The following is a 20,084-nucleotide window of genomic DNA, read 5'->3' on the forward strand; positions in this document are numbered from 1 at the left end:
TGTCCAAAGGGACGTGGAATTTTCCAAAAATGACGAAGGTATTGTGGAAATGTGCCAATCCTTACAAGGGCATGCTGGACATTCCATATTGTCCCAAGATGCTCAAGTAACACCTCCTTCAACAGAAAGGCATGTTCACCATCTGCCCTAGGATTTCAGGGAATTTCTTCACCATTCTCTAGTGCTCCAGAAAGTGTTCTCCATGCTCAAAGTGATTTGTCATTGTGCAAATTAAATTTCAAATATACAAAACTTTTTTTTTATATTTACAAAGGTCTGAGGGCAACTCCACATCGAAAAAAAATCATTTATACCTTGTTCCATTAGCCCAAGTATATCAGAAAAATTTCATGTCTTCTAAAGCATCTAAACATCAATCTGGCTCTAGCACTCATTCTGGGAAACATTTACAATCAGTCATACAGTCCCTAGGACCATCAAATTTAATAAGGTGTATCTAGAAACTTTACCATCTGCCAAAATGTCTTTAGGATGTTCAGCAACTTCTCCATGAGCTTGGTGAACCCATAGAACAAAATAACTAAAGCTATTTTCCCAGGATGTTTTCCCAAGATCCACATATTTCTTCTTTTTTTTTATGCCAAGACAGAAGACCAGCTTCCTTCTCCCCATCTCTGATATCTTTATCCTCTTTGTTCTTCCTCCCAAATGGCTGTTTACTGTGAATAGAAGGCTAATTTCTAAATCCTAGAGGTACTGAAGGAATATCCGAGGTGCAGTTGAAGACATGACAATACTTATGACATCACAGATGATGCTAGGGCTCTCCAGGACGCAAGAGTTTTTTCAAGGAGGGACTAATGATGATGTCACTGAGAATTGCCATGAACTACCTGCTGAACTGCTTTACTAACATTAACTAGATAAAAGGGTGCCCTTTACAGGAGTGTCTCCTGTGACAGAGTGGAAAACTTTAACCACTATATCTCTCTAAAGCTAAGGAATTCTCTTGGCTTCATTATTGGTTACATGCTCTGAATGGAGAAAGATAGTTAGGGGCTTGGCATGGGTAGAAAAAATTTAGGAACCTAGAGTGGAGGAGATTAATCTGGATAATACTTTTATTCCCAGATCCATTCCTATGGCCTATAGTTCAATTTTCTCAGAAATATGTTTCCCAAACACTACGATTTTCTCTATAATCCTTTAATGGAATGAATATTACATTATATTTTCTTATTGTACATTCTATGATAGGGGACTTTATAATATTCCTGAATGTGTACTCAAAAATTCTTTTTTTCCAATTCCATTTTCTTCAATGATTTTGACAACAAAGGGGGCCCATCTACATTGTAAGCATAACAGTGTACATACTTCAAATGACACATTACTAAATCCTTATTTTATCCAAAAATTACCAGACATTAATAAAGGAGAGAACGACATTGACTATATAATTTGTTTCTCTATTCCCCCTTGATATTATTTCTGCAATATCTACCTTCCTGTGTTTCATTGCCATACATGAGGGTTTTGGATATTTTACCATGATTTTTATTGAGGCCAAACATAAGATATATGAGGCTGGGCAGTGAGAGGAACGACTTGAGGACCAGTGAAGCCTCAATATCAGTAGTTTCAAAAGAACAGGATGGGGTCTACTTGGTGTTGCCATTTGTGGATTCTACAGTCTTGACCTAGATGCACAGAATTCATGTTAAAATTCCAGCTAAAATTATACCTTCAGGAGCCACCAAAAGTACATATATATATATATATATATATATATATATATATATATATATATATATATACATCAGCTACTGAAACTGCACAAGATTTATGAAGGTAAGAAGTGCATTCTGTCAGATATAAATATTTCCTGAGAGACATAGCTAGATTATACAAATACAGAAGTGAATGCTAGTGGCAAACCAGTAAACTGGAAATGGACTTCTTGTTTGTAGATTTTGAGGAAAGATTACAAGAGCTGAAGGGGCTTTAACACTATAAGAACAACAATGCCAATGAGCCAGAGCTTTCTGATACTAGAACAATATTCAAAGAATGTACATGGACAGAGTTATGGCTCCAACTGCATATGTGGAAGAAGATGGACTTGGTGAGCACCAATGGAAGGAGAAGTCCTTGGTCCTTCCTAGGTTTGACTCCAAGTTCAAAGGAATGTCAAGGGGTAGTATGGAGGGTTATAGAAGAGGAGGGGGACCAGTTAGGGATCTTATGGGCAGGAAACTGGGAAAGGAAATAACATTTTAAATGTAAATATAGAAACATCCAGTTAAAAAAAGCAATAATATTTGCTAAAAATTAAAGATATTAAAGAAAAGATAACTGCCAACTAATCATACCTATTGACTTGGAAATCTACAATGATAGTCAGAGTAATACTAGTGGAAAGACTAAGATGATGAAATCTGAACTAGAGCACTTCTCTCTCCCAGATAGAAGTATCAGACAGAAACTGCACTATAGGTACCCAAAACATTGAAGAGTTTACTCTGAGCTGAGGACATAATACTTCTCCATCCCATCTTCCTTAGTAACTTTCTCTTTCTGACAAAAAGTATAAAGTCCATGACCTGTCAGGGATACAACTGTGCCATTCAAAACACTTGACTTTTGGAATAAAGAAATGAATCATATAAACTCTCTGACTTCCAGAAAGCAAAAGAACAGGGAAGTTCAGATGCTCCTGAGAGGCTCCTGGCTCCTGATTCCCTTATGTGGAAGGCGAAGTTAAAGGCTATCTCTTCAGAGATACGCCTCAACACCTAACAAGGACACACTAAGCTTTCCCAAGCACCAAATATTTCTTCCTTGTTTTTATACCAAGACAGAAGGCCAGCTTCCTTCTCCCCATCTCATATCCTTCATCCTCTTTTTTCTCACTCCAAAGTTGTCTCTGAATTAGGCCCATTAGTAAACCTTAGAGTTATTGAAGGAAAATCTGAGAGGCAGTTGCAGTAACTACAACAGAAGGAGCTAGGACTCACCAGGTTGTAAGAGAGTTTTCAGGGAGGTCCTAATGATAATGTCACTGAGAACTACTGTGGTCTACATGCTGAACACTTTTCCTTACATTGACCAGATTCTAGAGTGTCCTTACCAGGTATATCTCCGGAAACACTGTTGAAACCTGTATGTACTACATCACTCTAAAGTAGAGACTTCTCTCTGCTTAACTAGTCATTACATGCTCTGAATGTAGAAAGTTAGCCAGGAGCTTAGCATGGGTAGAAACGATTTAGGAACATGGAGTGTATGACATACTTCTAGATAATATTTTTATTCCCAAGTTCATTCCTGTGACATAAAGTTCAATTTTCTGTGTTTTCTTTCTTTCCCGAAGGCAAGTATTTTCTCTACAACCTTAAATTGAATGAATATTGTATTTCAATTTCTTCCTGTAAATGGGTAGTTTTACCAAAAGGTATGGCCAATAGCCTTCTATGTGTCAACATTTGTGGGCAATGCCATTGCCCCAATAAGACAGAAGTTTCCTGCACCCCATTTTACAGATGATATCCTTTTAACTGCAAAGAATGAAGAGATTTTAGATTTAGTATATGGAAATTTATTTAAATTGCTAGAAGGTAGGGGATTTGATTACTGCCCCAGAAAAGGTACGAAAGGGCAATTTTGTAAATTATTTAAGAGCAAAACTAAGTCCTTATAACATTATCCCCCAGAAGGTTGAATTGAGGAAAGATAATCTTAAGACTCTTAATGATTTTGAAAATTTGAAAAATTACTAGGAGATATTAATTGGGTCAGATGTCATTTAAAATTACCTAATTATGAATTAAAACCATTGTATAACATTTTAAGAACAACAATGCCAATGAACCAGGGCTTTCTCATACTATACCAAAATAGAAAGAAAGTACATGGACTGAGGAATGGCTCCAAATGCATATGTGGCAATGGATGGAATTTTTGGGCAACATAGGAAAGAGAAGCCTTTGTCCTCCCTTGTACATCTTTCACTTCAAGGGAATGTCATTCAGGAGAAAGGCTGGTTAGAGAAGAAGGAAATGGGAATGTGTAGGGATCTTATGTGCAGGAAACAGGGAAAGGAAATAATATTGGAAATTTAAATATAGAAACATCCAGTTAAAAAAAACAATATAATTTGCTAAAAAATAAAAAAAGTAAGATGTAAAAGACAGTAAAAGTTGCCAAGTAATCACACATATTTACTCGTAAATCTGATGTGGTCGAGTAATACTAGTGGAAAGACTGAGATGATGAAATCTCAACTAGAAGCAATTCTGTGTCCGTAATATTAGTGTCAGACAAAAAAATCACTATAGGTGTCCAAAGCATGGTGTTTACTCCGAGATAGCAACACAATATTTGTACTTCCCTTCTTCGTTAGTTCCTGTCTTCTTGAGAAAAACAGTAAAGGTCAGGAGCTCAGAGAATCAATTGTGCTCTTCACAACACTTGGATTTTGTAATAAAGAAATGAATGACATAAACTCTCTGAATTTTAGGAACCATAAGAAGAGGGAAGTTGAGATGCTTCTGAGAGACTCGCAGCTCATGATTCTCATATGTGGAAGGTTCAGATAAAGACTATCTCTTTAGCGATCCCACACAACTCCTATCTTGGACTCACTGAGCTTTCCAAGGACCACATAGATCTTTCTTTTTTTTCATACAAAGACAAAAAGCCAACTTAATCCCCTTCTCATATCTCTTCATCTTCTTTTTTCTCACTCCCAAATGACTGTTTACTCTGAAATAGAGGACAATTAGTAAACCCTAGAGGTAATGAAGGAACATCTGAAGATCAGTTGCAGTCACAGCAAAACTTGTGACATCACAGAAGAAGTTTTGGCTCTCCAGGATACCAGAGATTTTTCATGAATGAACTAATGATGATGTCTCTAAGAACTGCCATGGCCTATCTGCTAAAGAATTTTTCTTACGTTGACTAGATTTGAGGGTGCCCTTTCCATGTATGTCTTCTGTAACATAGTGGAAATGTTTACATACTCCATCTCTCTAAAGCTAGTGACTTCTCTTTGCTTCTTTAATGGTAACATGCTCTGAAAGGACAAAGTTAGTCAGGGTCTTGGCATGGGTCGATGAGATTTAGGAACAGGTGTGTAGAAGATTCTTCTAGATAATATTTTCATTCTCAGGTTCATTCCTGTGGCACACAGTTCAATTTTCTTCGTTTTCTCTGTTCCCCAAAGGCCAGTATTTTCCCTACAGACATTTATTTGAATGCATGTGCATTTCAATTTTTATTGTATATTCCTTGATAGGTGACTTTATTCATATTCCTGAATGTGTACTCAAAAATTCTCTTTTCCACTTCTATTTTCTGCAATGATTTTCGCAACAAAGGCACCCAGCTCTAGAGTGATAATAACAGTGTAAATTGTGTGTATCTACTTCAAGTGGTAAACTCCAAATTCCTATTTCATCCAAAAATTTCCACATATCAGTAACGCATAGGACCACATGGAGTACAGAATTTGGTTCTCAGGTCCCTTTCGATCTCGGTTCTTCAATATCTCTGTTCCAGTGTCTCTGGGTTAGATTTGAGATTTTTGAATGTTTTACCATGAATATTTCTTGAAGCCAAACATAAGATAGAGAAGGATGGGAATTGATAAGAATGGCTTCAGGACCAGGGAAACCCCCACTTCAATAGTTTCATAAGGACAGGAGGGAATCTATTTGCCAATGCAATTTGTGGACTCTACATTCTTGACCTAGTTGCACTGAATCCATTTTAAAATTCCCCCTAACTTCATAACTGTTGGAGCCACCAAAAGTATATACATATATATCATATATATTTCATATGTATATTATATATATATATATATATATATATATATATATATGAAATCAGCCACCAAAACTAGATAAGATTTATGAAGCTAAGAAGTGCATTCTACCAGGAACTGGATATAGATAATTCCTGAGAGACACATTTAGAGCATGTCAAATACAGAAGTGAATGTTAGTGGCAAACCAGTGAACTGAAAACAGACATCTTGTTGGTAGTTTTTGAGACAGTATTACAATAGTTGAAGGTGTTGTTAACTCCAAAAGAACAATATTGTCAATGACCCAGTGCTTTCTTGTACAAGACCAATATTCAAATAATGAACATAGAACTATGGCTCCAAATACATATGTGGCAGAGTATGGGCACCAATGGAAGGAGAAGCCTTGTTCCTACCTAGGTTTGTCTCCCAGTTCAAGGGAATTTCAAGGGGCAGAATTATGGTTAGAGAAGAAGGGATTGTGAACAGGTAGTGATCTTATGGGCAGGAAATTGAGAAAGGACATAATATTTTAAATGTAAATATAGACTCATCCAGTTTAAAACACTATAATTTGATAAAAATTTAAAAAAGAAAGATTTAAAAGTAATGAAAACTGCCAACTAATCACACTTATTTACTCAGATCTCTAAATTGGTATTCAGAGTAATACTAGTGGAAAGACAAAGATGATGAAGTCTCAACTAGAAGCACTTCTTTCTCCGAAATATCCGTGTCAGACACAAAATGCACTATAGGTATCCAAAGCTTGGAGGAGTTTACTCTGAGCTAAGTACCCAATACTTGTCTTTACCTCCTTCCTTAAGACCTTTTTCTTCTGGGCAAAAAGAATAAAGGCCATAGCTCTCAGAAAAACAACTGTGCCCTCTCAAAATCTATTCTTTGCAATTAAGAAATGAATGATATAAACCCTTTGACATTCAGGAACCATAAGAACAGGGAATTCCAGATGCTTCTGTGACGCTTCCACCTCTTGATTCTCATATGTGTAAGTCTCAGATCAAGTCTATCTCTTCAGCGATACCACTCCAACCCTTCCAAGGGCTCTCTGAACTTTTCAAAATACCACTTATTTCTTCATTTTTTTCATACAAAGACAGAAGGCCAGGTTCCTTCCTCACATCTCTGATCTCCTCATCCTGTTTGTTCTCACTCCCAAATGGCTGTTTACTCTGAATTAGTGGCAAATTAGCAAACCAGAGAGGTAATGAGGTAATATGTGAGAGTCAGTTCCTGTCAGGACAATAATTGTTACATCACAGAAGAAGCTAGGGCTCTCCTAGTTACAACAGATTTTTCATGGAGGTCCTATTTATGATGTCACTGAGAACGGCCATCTCCTACCTGCTAAACAGCTTTCATTACATTTACCAGATTCGAGGGTGTCCTTTCCAGGTATGTCTCCTGTGACACAGTGGAAAGCTTTACGTACTCCATCTCTCTTAAGCTAGAGACTTATCTCTGCTTCACTAGTGGTTACATGCTGTGAATGGAGAAGGTTAGTCAGGGGCTTGGCATGGGTCCCTAAGATCTAGGAATATGGAGTGCAGGAGATTCTACTGGATAATAATTTTATTCCCAGTTCCATTCCTCTGGCCTATAATTCAATTTCCTCAGATATCTTTCTTTTCTAATAGCCAGTATTTTCCCTACAGATCTTTAATTGAGTGAATATTTTATTACATTTTCTTAGTGTACATTCCTTGATAGTGGACTTTATATATATTGCTGAATGTGTACTCAAATGTTCTATTATCCTATTCCATTTTTTTGCTCTGATTTTGAAAAAAAGGGGGCCCAGTACTAAAGTGAATATAACAGTGTATATATTCTGTATCTACTTAAATGACAAACTCCCAAATCCTTATTTTATCCAAAAATTACCACACATTAGTAAAGCAAAGGACAACATAGACTATAATGTGGTTCTGCGGTAGCATTAGATAGCAGTTCTCTAATATCTACCTTCCAGTGTTTCCATGGCCAGACTTGAGGGTTTTGGATGTTTTACCATGATTCTTTATTCAGTCCAAACATAAAGTTCATTACATGGACTGGGAGAGGAGTGGCTTGAAGTCAAGTGAATCTTCTACTTCAGTAGGTTCATAAGAATAGAATGGAGTCTATATGGCTTCGTCATTTGTGGATTCTAAATTCTTAACTTAGTTGCGCAGAATTCTTGTTAAAAATCCACCAAACACCATAGCTGTACAAGGGACCAATTATATCCTAGTCATTCTGATTGCTGTGCTATGGAAACTCAGGATTTTGTTTTTCATTTCCATTTACCTGATGGCTAAGGATGTTGATATTCCTCAGTTGAGAATTCATTGTTTAGCTCTACACACACAAACACAAACACAAACACACACACACATACACACACTCTCTGTCTCTGTCTCTGTCTGTCTGTCTGTCTGTCTCTCTCTCTCTCTCTCTCTCTCTCTCTCTCTCTCTCTCTCTCTCTCCGAAATCAAATGTAGATAAGAGTGATGAAGCTAAGGAGTCTATGCTGCCAGTGAACTGAAAATGGACATCTTGTTGGTAGGATTTGAGAAAGGATTAGAAGAGCTAAAGGTACTTTCAACACCATAATAACAACAATGCAAAAAAAAATCAAAAAAAAAAAAAAACAGAGATTTCTGGTACTAAACCAATATTCAAAGACTGTACATGGACAGAACTATGGCTCCAACTGCATATGTGACAAAGGATGGTCTTGGGGTCACCAATGGAAGGAGAAGCCATTGGGTTTGACTCCAAGTTCAAGGCAATGTCAGGGAGCAGTAAGGTGGATTATAGAAGAAGAGGAGCAGAATTGGATAGGGCAATTATGGAAAAGAAACTGGGAAAGGAAATAACATTTGAAATGCAAATGTAGAAATATCCAATTAAAAAAGCAATATAATTTTATAAGAAATTAAAAAAATGAAAAAAAGAAAAGAAATCTGCCAGCTAATCAAACCTATTGAGTCAGAAATCTAAAGAGTCACTGTCAGGGAATGGTATTCAGAGTAATACTAGTGGAAAGACTGAGATGATGATGTCTTAACTAGAAGCTCTTCTCTTTCAGAAATCAGTGTCATAAACAAATTGCACAATAGGAATCCAAAGCACGGAGGCATTTACACTGAGCTGAGGAGATAATACTTGTCTTTCCTTTGTTTCTTTGGACCTTTTCTTCAGGGCAAAAAGAGTAAAAGCCACAAGCTCTGAGAAGAACAACTGTGCCCTTCCCAACAACTGGCATTTGTAATGAATAAATTGATTATATAAACTCTCTTACTTACAAGAACCATATCAAGCAGGGAAGTCCAGATGATTCTGAGAAGATCGCAGCTCATGATTCCAATGTGTGGAAGGCTCAGATCAAGGCTATTTATTCAGAGAACCCACTCATTCCCTACCCAAGACTCACTGAACTTTCCCACGGACAAGATTTGAGGGTGCCTTTCCAATAGTGTCTCCTGTGACATACTGGAAAACATAATGGTATTAGTTTTAAATTTTAATATTTATTTTAACCTAACCTATAAAGTAACAGGTTGTCTTATTTTATTCTTGTTGGCATTCAACCTCATCCTTGATTTTTCAGTTCTTTGTTCCTTCCTGTCCTATGTCCCTCACCACTTATACTAGTCTCTCTTCATTATTCTTACATCTACATCCATATCCCACATGTTCAATATCTTCCATAGCACTCTGTATAAAACCCAACTTTCTAATGTCTGCGACCTATATCAGTTAAATAAACTCAAGCCATCCACAGCTTCACATAAATACAAGTATATTAGAAGGAGATTCTATGATCTATATGAGAAAGAACACATGGTATTTGCCTTTCTGAGTCTTTGCTACCTTACTCGGTATATTTTCTAGTTACATTTATTTTCCTGAAACAATGATAGTTTAGTTTTCCTAGGGCTTAATGAAATGCCATTTCGTATATTGTCATATTCTTATGTATCTACATATCAATGAACATTCCTTACTATTCTCAATAAAACAACAATAGATTTTTTGTGAATAATGATGAGAAAGCTCAGATAGAGAAGTCAAGATTAATTACTGACAAACTAAGAAAAAAATTTCAAAGATAAAAATTTGTGGTTATGTTAACTAGATCAGTGTACATTAAGGTTAATAAAGGATGTGGTATTTATAATGTTTTAATAAAAATTAAAATTGTAGAATATTCAATACTTTAGAGAATGCTTATAAAATTGTCCATCACTAAGTGTTACTTACACTAAAAATTTAATATTTTTATAAAATGTTTTGGAGATATATATATATATATATATATGTATATATATATACATATATATATATAAATATATATATAACCTTCAAAATAACATTAAGAAGTTACTGTCATAAAATTCAATAACAACACCAAAGACCGGTTATATGAATTAAAAACGGACTAGAAGTTATTGAAAACCTCTCCAATTAAATTCAGAGACTTAGAAAAGAGAGCCTTTTAATAGAAAGGCACATGGCAAACAAGAAACAATAAAATCCTGAAACTATACTAAGATGGTTACTATTCATTCCTATGCGTTAAGGTTCCATCAACAAGCATGGTAGATGAAGAGAAGGTATATGTCAGAAAAATTAATTCATGTTTAACATAGTAACTTTCTTCATAATACCCAAGCAGACACTTCTCTTTTTTGTTGCTTAAAAAGTATGTACAAAGCACGGCTTTTGATTATAACACTAATATTTCAAAACTATCATTAAATATGCAAAGATCTTAACACAAAACCCATAGTTTTCATAGCAACCATACAAACTTAAGAAGGAAAAGAAAACATTTTTAAGTACATAGATATGCGTAATGAAGTCCCCACCTTACCAGTAACAGATGGGTCAAACTTATTGTTCTATGTATTACATAGAATACTCTATCCCAGTTCATTGTTCCTTAGCATATGTTTTTCCTCATCTTTCTCTGTTACTTATCTTCTGAAAGCAGGTTGTATTTCTCATAAAATTAGTTCAAATCATCCAATCTTCACTCCAACAAAAAGAAGGTGTTGACATTAGAGGAAAACCAATTAAAGGTTCTCATTCTTTATTGTGCAAAATTTTATATATTATTTTGTATGCTTAATATGCTTCTACACCTTAGTGATGACAATTCAATATTGGCCTGAAATCCAATATTCTTAATTCACAATGTAAAAGCCCTTTAGCTAATCACAGAAACGCCTTCAAAGTGTATTTACATAGGTTTATTTAATAATAATTCAACTTATAGTGTAAGGGGAATAGTGATGTATAACATCTTTTCTTACATTTTTGGTGCCTCACATTATTTTATAGCTAAGAGATTTCATTAGAATCAAGAAAAAATTATTAACATCTTACTAAAATAAAATGAGAATTTTTCTCTGTATAATTCAGAACTTATTCTTGAACATTTTTGTGACACTGTTTCTTTTATATCCCTGGCAGTACCAGAACTCACTCTCCCTCTCACCTTTTCTCTCTTTCTCTCTCTGTAGACCAATCTGGCCTTGAACTTAGAGTTCTGCCTGCTTCTGCTCCCCAGTGCTAAGAATAAAGGCCTGTGCCACCACACCCCGTTCTTGTCTACATCTTTAACATGCTCTTGTCTGATTATATTCCAAATCTTATGAAGTTAGTTCCCTAAAGTACCTAGAAAAACTCCAATACCAAAAATATATTTTGCATATCTAAGTCCCTCTTCCCAAATTCCTGATTGATCTAGTCACCTAGCAAGCTCTCTGAAGGAACTGAAAACAACAAATTTTGCTTTCATAACAGGAATAAAGAAAAGGACTGTTTACTGCACGATCTCTTGATATCACGGAACAATTCTTCCAACACTACAAAGTGAAATCTCATAAAGAAATGGGTACCCGAAGCCACAGTTTCTTACCTTCTATTTGGTTGTGCACACTGTGACCACCATTTCATTTTAACCAGGTTTAACGCAAAGGTATTCTCTGCTCCAAGAATCCAATTCTACTATATTGACATATTCAGCCATGTTCAGATAAATTTAATCACCAAGCACACCAAAGTAAGGATTTATAAAATATCCAACAGAAACATGGGAAGAAATGCTACAAATATAAATTCATACAGAATAAATAAACAAAAGGTCATTTACTTTTGTAACACAACATCTATCCATTTTCATTGTATTGATTGGTTCTGTGTATATTCAGAAGCCAAGAAAATTGTATTTAAGCCAGGACACAATTTGTGAGTTTTAGTTCTCTCTATTATATAAACTATGAAGACTAACACTTAGATATCAATGCTTAATAGAAAGCAATTTTACATGTTGTGTCATTTAACTATTTCTCGGATTTTTTTGTATAATTGAAAAAGTATAGCTAAATCTTGTTATTTAATATTATTCCCACTCAATTTCAATATCTACTTTAACTCTGAGTAATAAGTCCAAATGGGATCTGATTACATATATTGGCCACATACGTATTTTTCTAAAAATTATAAGGCAAAGTTTTATATGCTAGAATATACACTTTTGGGAGTACTGGAATTTAGTACATCCTTTTTCATTACTTTTCTCTGAAAGACTATTTTTTACTAATTTGTTTCAAATTTTTAGAAGTATTGTTGTGTGTGTGTTTGTGTGTGTGAGTGTGCCTGTGTGAGTATACATACATACATATACATGTATATTTTATAATTCAAATATAATAAGACCAGAGAAAGTAGCTTGAGTGATATTGATAATTTATAGACACAGTGAATTTTTGTATATGCGTATATATAACCTTGAAAATATTTTCTGAGTATTTTTTCAAAAGCAATTTTTAAATATGTATACTAGATCAAACATGCTAATTGCAGTTTTAGCTTTTTCCACACTAATTTTATCTCATTAGATGTCTAGAAAGAAATATATGGATCCCTGAATCATATATTAACTCCAACTGTAGGTAGAATCAATGATAGATCTTATTTTTCTCACCTTTACTTCATAAATTATATATTTAATATGCTCTATTTATATTAGAAACGTGTGCCACATTATACATATATATATATATATGTATTTGTTGATAACTTCCTTCTGTAAACAAACATTAAGAATTAATGATTTATATACATTATTACAAAATCTAAGAACATTCGGTGTGTTCCATAATCAACTACCATAATGCATAAATATTAGAATCATTTCCTGACTGACGCTATTAACAAAAATTACTTGATGTACCATTCCTATAAACTAATTTAGATATTATCCATCTGAATTTCTTCAAGGAAATGTCTAACTTTTAGTAAAGGGAAATATAGTAAAATTGTTACTGTCTTTGAATCACAAATGATGTCAGTATTTTTTTTCATTCTATATATCTTTAAATTGTAAAATACAGTTTTGTTTAAATAAGTCATAACAAAAAGGGACATATTGATTATAGACAGCAAAAGAGAGCAAATGAAATTAATGCCAAACTCTAATATTTGAGCCAATATCAGAAATGGGAAATGATATTTTACTATTAATTTAAGGAGACATAATGTCATTTTTATTTAATAATTTTCCTGAATATTTTATGTATTTTCAGTTCAAATGGTATCTCCTTTCCTCCCTCTCCCATAAACCCCCCTTCCAGCTTCTTTGAAGATGTTCCCTTTTCCACCAACTCACTTCAACCTCAATGCCCTGGCATTACCCTACACTGGGGAAAAAAGTCTTCACTGGATTAAAGGATTTTAATTCCAATCATGCTGGACAGTGCATTTCTCTGCCACACATGTGGCTGGAATCATTGGTTCCTCAAACTGTACTCAATAGTGGGTTGTTTAATCCCCCTAATTTCTGGTGGGGTCTTGTTGGTTGATATTGTTGTTCTTCCTGGGGTTTTGCAAATCCCTTCAGCTCATTAAGTATTTTCTCTAAAACTTCCATTGAAACCCCCATGTATAATCCAATGGTTAGCTGCAACCATCCTCATTTATATCAGTAGGGATCTGTCAGAGCCTCTCAGGAGACATCCATATCTGATTTCTATCAGCAAGGATTTGTTGGCATCAGCAATGAAGTCTGAATTGGGTGGCGGCATAGTGGATGGATCCCCACGTGGGGCAGTCTCTGGTTGACCCTTCTTCAGTCCCTGCTTGACTCTTTATCATTGTATTTCTTCCCATGAATATTTTGTTCCTTCTTCTTAGAAACAATGTAGCATCCACATTTTGGTCTTCTTTTAGCTTGGGCTTCATATGACCTGTGGATTCTTTCTTATGAATTCCACACTTTTGGGTTGATACACACTTCCAATTAGTTTATATTATTTGTGTTATTACCTCACACAGAATGATAATTTCTAATTCCATCCTAAGAATTTTATGCAAACATTGTTTTTGATAGCTTAGAATACAGGGTGTAAATATACCACATTTCCTTTATCCATTTCTTTGTTGAGGGACATCTGGGTTCTTTTCAGCTTCTGGCAAATATATGTATATATGTATATATGTATATATGTGTGTGTGTGTGTTTATACATACAATTTATGTGTGAGTATGTATGCATATATATATATATATATATATATATATATATATATATATATATAGTTGCTTTCCACATATAGCATCATGTGTCCTTGTTATATGTTGGAGCATCTTTTGGGTAAATACCCAAGAAGTGGTATTGCAGGATCCTCATGTAGAACAAATTTTGTTAGAAAATTCCAGATTGATTTCCAGAGTGGTTATACCAGCTTGCAATCCCACCAACATTGGAGGAGTGTTCCTCTTTCTCCACACCCTTTTAAGTATCATTTGTCTACTGAATTTGTTTTTATCTTAGCCATTCTGATTGTTGTGCTGTGGAATCTCAGGGTTTTTTTTTGTTTTTTGTTTTTTTTGTTTTGTTTTGTTTGTTTTGTTTGATTTGTTTTTTTGTTTTTTTTTTTGGTTTTTTTTTTTTTTGATTTCCATTTACCCGATGGCTAAGGATGTTGATATTCCTCAGTTAAGAATTCATTGTTTAGCTCTATACACAATTTTGATAGGACTATTTGATTCCCTGTAACATAATTCATTGAGTCTTTGTATAGATTGAATTTAGCCCTCTATCAATTGGAGGATTGATAAAGATCCTTTCTTAATCGGTTGGTTGCTTCTTTTTCCTAATGACAGTGCCCTTTGCCTTAGAAAAGCTTTACAATTTTATGAAGTTCCATTTGTCAAATCTTTATCTTAGAGCATAAGCCATTGGTTTTATATTCAGGAAATTTCCCCAGTGCCCAAGTGTACAAGACTCTTTGACATTTTTCTTCTACTAGGGTTAGGTTATATGGTTTTATGTGGAGACCCTTGATCCACTTTTACTTGAGCTTTGTATGCGGTGATAAGAATTGATTGATTTCACTTCTTCTACGTGCTAATTTCCAGTCAAACCAGCACTATTTGTTGAAAATGCTATGTTTTTTCCATTGGATGATTTTGGCTCCTTTGTCAAATACCAAGTTGCTGGTGTGTGCCTTCATTTCTGGCTCTTCAATTCTATTCCATTGATCTGGGTATTTGTCTCTGTACCATAACCATTAAATTTTTATCATTATTTTTCTGTTACACAGTTTGAGGTAAGGTATAGTGATTCCCAAAGAAGGAAAAGATCTTTACCAATCCTGCAAAAGATAGAGTCCTTATATCCAAAATATACAAAGAACTCAAGAAATTAGACCGCATTGAGACAAATAGCCCTATTAAAAAATGGGGTCAGAGCTAAACAAAGAATTCACAGCTGAGGAATGCCGAATGGCTGAGAAACACCTAAAGAAATGTTCAACATCTTTAGTCATAAGGGAAATGCAAATCAAAACAACCCTGAGGTTTCACCTCACACCAGTGAGAATAGCTAAGATCAAAAACTCAGGTGACAGCAGATGCTGGCGAGGATGCAGAGAAAGAGGAACACTCCTCCATTGTTGGTGGGATTGCAGACTGGTACAACCATTCTGGAAATCAGTCTGGAGGTTCCTCAGAAAACTGGACATTGAACTGCCTGAGGATCCAGCTATACCTCTCTTGGGTATATACCCAAAAGATGCCTCAACATATAAAAAAGACATGTGCTCCACTATGTTCATCGCAGCCTTATTTATAATAGCCAGAAACTGGAAAGAACCGAGATGCCCTTCAACAGAGGAATGGACACAGAAAATGTGGTACATCTACACAATGGAATATTACTCAGCTATCAAAAAAAAACGGCTTTATGAAATTCGTAGGCAAATGGTTGGAACTGGAAAATATCATCCTGAGTGAGCTAACCCAATCACAGAAAGACATACATGGTATGCACTCATTGATAAGTGGTTTTTAGCCCAAATGCTTGAATTACCCTAGATCCCTAGAACAAACGAAACTCAAGACGGATGATCAAAATGTGAATGCTTCACTCCTTCTATAAATGAGGAAAAAATACCCTTGGCAGGGAAGGGAGAGGCAAAGATTAAAACAGAGACTGAAGGAACACCCAATCAGAGCCTGCCCCACATGTGGCCTATACATATACAGCCACCCAATTAGACAAGATGGATGAAGCAAAGAAGTGCAGACCGACAGGAGCCGGATGTAGATCGCTCCTGAGAGACACAGCCAGAATACAGCAAATACAGAGGCGAATGCCAGCAGCAACCCACTGAACTGAGAATAGGACCCCCGTTGAAGGAATCAGAGAAAGAACTGGAAGAGCTTGAAGGGGCTTGAGACCCCATATGTACAACAATGCCAAGCAACCAGAGCTTCCAGGGACAAAGCCACTACCTAAAGACTATACATGGACTGACCCTGGACTCTGACCTCATAGGTAGCAATGAATATCCTAGTGAGAGCACCAGTTGAAGGGGAAGCCGTGGGTCCTGCTAAGACTGAACCCCCAGTGAACTAGACTGTTGTTGGGAGGGCGGCAATGGTGGGATGGTTGAGAGGGGAACACCCATAAGGAAGGAGAGGGGGGAGGGGAATGTTTGCCCAGAAATTGGGAAAGGGAATAACACTCGAAATGTATATAAGAAATACTCAAGTTAAAAAAAAATTCTCAAAAGAAGAGTTGAGCCTCTTCTGACACTACAATCCCCATGACTCTCCCACAAAGAAAGCCTAAATACCCAAAAGGAGAGCAATGCCTGACCTACTCCAGGGAGATGTGCCAATTCTCATTCTTAGAATCTAACCAAGGAGTGGAAACTTTGACAATTGTTTTTAAAATGTGACATTCTACAAAAAAAGGCAAAAAACTCAGAAATGGCTAATAGATTAAAAAAAAGAGTTAGAATTATATTGTTAAATGATATTTCCCCAACATCATGTAAATAGATTTTATTTTGCTTCAGTTAATTAAACATGCTATAGGAGGAAAATTTTAATTTCCTCTTTTTTTTAAACAAAATTTAACTTTTACATCCCCCTACCTATCAGAAAATCAATATTCTTATACTGGAAGATGTGCCAGGCACAGGTCAAATTTCTAGTATAACCTGTTATTACAATCATCAGTCTTGTCAGTTTCAAATGATGTTCACATCATGCCTGTAAAACACAATGATAAACATGGCAGTATAACCATAAGGGCAGTGCAATGGCGTAAATAGCTTGGTGATAGCCAACAGCTCTCTAACTTGGCTTAAGTCCTGTTCAATGAAAATCGTTTGTAGTAGAAATGTAGCCATGTATATGACTATTGAAGCTGTGGGTGCGAAGGAGAATGTACAGCCCCTTACTTACTTAAGCCAGTATCATACCTAACAACAATCAAAGCCATGTGTCCTTATATACAGAATTAATTACATTCTCTGGAACAAACATCACAGTAAAAATCCCAGCCATAAAAAATGCAGGATAGTAATTTCAAGCCCAGTCTCAATGACTCTATCTACAAAATGTCACATGATTCAAGGCTGAGGAACATTACCGAAGGGGGAGCATGAAGATTGTAAGAGACTAAAGTTTTCTATGAGATGGTGTCTCAATGTAACACCAGAAATTACACTTATATCATCTCACTAAAACTACTGCCTAAACAACAGCTGACGAAGAGAGGGAATGGAGAAGAATGGAACTTTAGTTCTCTTTCTGTTTCAAATTCTTCTTCTTCTTCTTCTTCTTCTTCTTCTTCTTCTTCTTCTTCTTCTTCTTCTTCTTCTTCTTCCTCTTCTTCCTCTCTCTCTCTCTCTCTCTCTCTCTCTCTCTCTCTCTCTCTCTCTCTCTCTCTCTCATTGTTGGAGATTTCATGTTTACATTTCAAATGTTATTCCCTGTCCATGTTTTCAGTCCACAAGCCCCTTAACCCTTCCCCCTACGCTTCTGTAAGGGAGTTCACATTCCCACCCATGGCCTCCCCACACTTCCCCATTTTCCCCAACACTGGGTGTCCTACCTTGGTAGAAACAAGAGTTTCTCATTACATTTTTTCCCAGCAAGGCCATCCTTTGCTACATATGCAGTTGGAGCCATGGGTCTGTCTATGTATAGTCTTTCTCTTGTGGTTTGGTCCTGGTATCTCTGGTTGGTTGGCAATGTTATTATTATGGGGTTGCGAATCACTTCAGCTCTTTCAATCCTTTCTCTAATTCCTCCAACCGGGTTCTGGTTCTTGGTTCAGTGGTTTGCTGTTTCCATTTTCCTCTGTATTTGACATATTCTGGCTGTGTCTCTCAGGAGGGATCAATATCCAGTCATTGTCAGCCTGCACTTCTTAACTTCATCCATCTTAACTAGTTTTGCTGTCTGTACATATATGGGCTACATGTGAGTCAGGCTCTGAATGGCAGGTCCTTCAGTCACTTTATGAACTTTGCCTCCTTATCCCCTGTCACGGGTATTTTGGTTCCCCTTTTAAAGAAGGAGTGAAGCATCTGCATTTTGGTCATCCTTCTTCAGCTTCATGTGGTCTGTGTATGGCATGATGGGTATTTCAAGCTTTTTGGCTAATATCTGTTTATCAATGAATGCATATCAAGTGTGTTTTTCTGTGATTGAGTAACCTCACTCAGGATGATATTTTCTAGTTCCTTTTATATGACTAGAATTTCATGAAGTCATTGTTTTTACAGCTGAGTAATATTCCATTTTGTAGATGTACCACATTTCTGTATCCATTCTTCTGTTGAAGGGCATCTGGGTTCTTTCCAGCTTCTAACTATTTTAAATATGGCTGCTATGAATACAGACAAATATATTTCTCGGTTGTATGTTGGACAATATTTTGGGTATATGCTCAGGATAGTTGTAGCTGCGTCCTCATTCATGGAATGTCCAATATTCTGAGGAAACTTCAGTGTGATTTTCCGAAGGGTTGTACAAGTCTGAAATCTCACCAACAATGGAGGAGTGTTCCTCATTCTCCACATCCTCACCAGCATCTTCTGTCACCTGAGATTTATATCTTAGCCATTCTCATTGGTGTGAGGTAGACGCTCAGATTTGTTTTGATTTGAATTTCCCTGATTACTAAGGATGTTGAACATTTATTTATGTGTTTTTTGGCCATTTGATAACCTGCATCTGAGAATGTTTTGTAACTCACAGTACCCCATTTTTAATTCTGTTTTTGCTTTCTAAAGTCTAACTTCTTAAGATCTTTGTATATTTTGGATATTACCCACTATCAGATATAGGATTGGTAAAAATGTTTTCCCAAACTGTTGGTTGCAGTTTTGTCTAAATGACAATATATTTTGCCTTACAGAACTTTGCTATTTTATGAGGTCCTATTTGTCAATTCTTGATCTTAGAGCATAAGTCATGGTTTTTTTTTTGTTTTTTTTTTTTTCAGGAAACTTTCTCCAGTGCCCATGTGTTGAAGACTCTTCCCCATCTTTTCTTCTATTAGTGTAGTGCCCACCTCGACCAGCAAGGAAGACACATCACCGTTGGATTCTTCTCAACAGCCTTTATTTCAGGAAAACCTCATTCTTGATGAGGGGGGCCCCGAGGGAAAAAAGGCACTCCCCCTAAATACAAGAAAGGCTGTGGTTGTAAATTTGTCCTCTGGGGATTGGTGGAGTATGATATACCTTATTAGCGTGAATATCACTCCAGTCTGATAACTGCCGGAGAAATGTCAATACATGCACATTGTAGGTGTTTATCACTAACAACCACAAGATGTCGGAGCCATCTTTAGACACTCCCTACATCTCCCTCTTTTTTGTTTTCTAAAAATGACTGTCTAGATCTTGGTGTCACATCAGTATATGTCATTGTTTCTGTCTTAGGTCGTTCTTCTCCAGGACTCAGCCTTACTTGTCCTTGTGTAACCCTA

At 36.0% G+C, this 20,084-nt stretch overlaps 1 long non-coding RNA gene across 1 annotated transcript in view; it reads left to right on the forward strand.

The window, feature by feature from the left end:
• The window catches only part of LOC134484589 (uncharacterized), a 97,631-nt gene extending 77,829 nt beyond the window's left edge, over positions 1 to 19,802 (forward strand). Inside the window, exon 2 of the long non-coding RNA XR_010062069.1 lies at positions 19,596 to 19,802. This is a non-coding gene — a long non-coding RNA (uncharacterized LOC134484589). The remainder of the gene's footprint in view (positions 1 to 19,595) is intronic.
• The last annotated feature ends 282 nt before the right edge of the window (positions 19,803 to 20,084 follow it).

This window comes from Rattus norvegicus (genome assembly GCF_036323735.1).
Source record: "Rattus norvegicus strain BN/NHsdMcwi chromosome Y unlocalized genomic scaffold, GRCr8 chrY_unlocalized_13, whole genome shotgun sequence".
Classification (NCBI taxonomy): domain Eukaryota; kingdom Metazoa; phylum Chordata; class Mammalia; order Rodentia; family Muridae; genus Rattus; species Rattus norvegicus.